This window comes from Triticum dicoccoides, unplaced genomic scaffold, assembly GCF_002162155.2.
Source record: "Triticum dicoccoides isolate Atlit2015 ecotype Zavitan unplaced genomic scaffold, WEW_v2.0 scaffold164749, whole genome shotgun sequence".
NCBI lineage: Eukaryota > Viridiplantae > Streptophyta > Magnoliopsida > Poales > Poaceae > Triticum > Triticum dicoccoides.
In genome coordinates this window covers 1-2669 of record NW_021217935.1, presented here as the reverse complement: position 1 = coordinate 2669, position 2669 = coordinate 1, and the positions used below count along the sequence as shown (strand labels likewise).

General features: G+C 46.0%; 1 pseudogene; it reads right to left on the bottom strand.

Annotated features, from left to right (window-relative positions):
- Nucleotides 1-353: 353 nt before the first annotated feature.
- LOC119344331 lies at nucleotides 354-938 on the bottom strand (annotated as a pseudogene).
- Between the last annotated feature and the right edge of the window lie 1731 nt (nucleotides 939-2669).

Sequence of the window (2669 nt, the reverse complement as noted above, 5' to 3'; positions counted from 1 at the left end):
ATCGATTAGAAATTCCCTAAATACACCAGGTTTATCTGCCGAGTGGTGCCCGGGGAGTGGACGCCGAGAGGGAGGTGCGGTCAGAAATGGGATAGTCATCGTTGCTGTGATGCGTGCTGCTAGCTACTACCGCTCTTAACTGGGTTGTCTGTCATGTGGGCGCTGCCTTATCATGAAGGCTAAACTTAGCCAATTGCTCATAGCCCAAGACAGGAGTAGATCTTCTCGCAAAAAGAAAAAGAAGAACTTGAGGGAAGAGGTGTTTCGCTGCATTATCAGTTTATCACCATAACATGTCCAGACACAACCGTTTATTTATTGACAGCAACATGCATAGAAAAACGAGCCAAGAATTATTCCGATCGCTTGGAGGCAAGCAGATCCATGAGGTCGGCGGTGACACCACAGCGCTCTCTCATCTGGCGATCCAAGTCGGCCAGGGGGGACTTCTTCTTGATCGCCTTGAACGCGTCCTCACACATATCACCGGCGTCCTTGGCGAGCAAGATGACCTTGGACGCGCCGGCATAGTCCAAAAAGTCGAGGGCAAGGCGCGCTTGGAGCTCAAGGTCGTTGTCGGCTTCGAGATAGGCTTGCTTGCAAACGGCCAGCGCTTCCTCCTCCGGCGTGCCCTCTTTGCCCTCGAACAGCAAGTCGACGATTACCCTAGTGTTGTTGTAGACAGTGTCGATGGCGATCAGCAGCGCGTTGCTGGCGAGGCCGTACAGGTTCATGGCGCCGTCGGTCCTTCAGTCGGCGCGCAGCATGGCCACGCAGATCGCGGGGGTCTTGGTCTTCTTGCACGTCCTGGAGATGAGGCCGGCGCCGGCGTCAGCGACGGGAAGGACGTCAGAGGACACGGCTGCGAGCACGACGAGAGCCATTGCTACAGTTGTTGCCGTGCTCGCCATTGCTGTTTGTGCTTTGCACTTAGCTAGGCGTTGCTGTTGTGTTGGTACAGTATACATGGCGACGCTTTCTTCTCTATATAAGACGCCACGCAGGACAGGATGCCTTAATTGTGCTACATTTATTCTTTTTCTATACTGTGTAATTTATATCTATATCTATATCTATATCTATATCTCTAATAATAAAGGAGATATTGCTTCTCGCGGTACGTCATGAAAATTGCCTCTAAAGTTGCAAAATATTACCCAGCAATACCACCCGTAAGTAGAAAAATGATTCTTTTTTTAGAGTCACCGACCGTTGCGTATCATTCATATAAGAAAGAAGTATAGTTTTCACCCCCAAATCCATCTCAATGTATCCATAACCCCCCAAAGTCAATTCTGGTATGATTTTAACCCTGAAAATGTCAAAACCGTTTTAATCAAACCCTGACTGGTTTAGTGTCACATCAGAAGCGGTTTTGCAAGGTGGTTTTCGTTTACTTGTTGATTACTTGGCGCTGGCGTGTCACTGCATACACTGCTCTTGCTGTAACTAGCAGCCACGGACAAAAATTCCCCAAGTTCTCTGCCATCTCGTTCGAACCCTAAATCCCAATCACGGTCGTGCTCTTGAATCGGCTCCACTCCATGACCTCATCCGCAAGCTTCTCAGCGAGCTCCTCTGCCGGCCGCACGTCATATTCCGCTGATACGGCGGCGGCGGCGCAATCGCCGGTGCCATATCGGCAGGGTCCGCTGCATTACGAGCCCCAAAACTTGCGCGGCTGCAGAGTGGAAGCCCCCCGATGGATTTCCTGGAGTGTGAAGAACCCAGCGCGCATGTGCTACAATTGCGGAAATCGAAGGTGTGTTCTTGCTGATTTTGCTGGGAGGTCTTTCCATTGTTTGCTGAGTTCAATGCAATGTCAGGGTGTGGACTGCAGGTTCTTTGAGTGGCATGACGATCCAAATACTCCATTTCTGAATTCGCTGGTCGGTGACTTGCATGATATTGTGTATCATCTGAAAACAGAGAAGAAACAGTTGGCAGAATCTTGAGTCTAAGTTGAAGCTCTCATGGACAAGGCTGTAGATGTGGAGATGGGCATGAGGTCTTTTGTGCATGAGATGCAGTTCAAGAACGCAGCAGAAGTAGAAGAAGAAATGCATAGGAAATTGGAAAGATTTAGAAAGATGTGGTAGCATCTTGTAATCTGTTTGGTGGTTGCTTTCTTCTTTTTTTGTTATGAAATGAATTGGTACTGTAATGTGGCATGATCTTATGAAAGATTTAGAGAGATGTGGCAGTATGTTGAGAAAGATGTGCCGGTATGTTCAGACATGTTTGTATGTTGTTCAGAAAATTGAATAATTTAGAAATGTTTGTGGAGTTCAAAATTTTGTATGTTACTTCTTGTTTGTAAGCAACTTCATTTTGTCCAGTACTGGGTGTTTGTAAGCAATTTCATTTTGTTCAGTACTGGCTTACAAAGTAGAATTTTTTTGCTATGTGACTGTAGACCAACTGAAGGAGAATATGCTATCTTCAGTACTGGCTTACACAGTACAATCTTTTGCAATCTGACTATAGATGATCTGAAAGAAAATTTAATAGTATCTATTTAAGTGATAGTACAAAGAAGTGACAGTGCATGTTCAGTACTAGCTTTCTTTCTTATATATGTACAGCAAGCAACACATCTTGTGCATTTTGAGTGACAGTAAATAACAACGGATTGATAGATGATCTTGTGCATTTTCAGTGACAGTAAA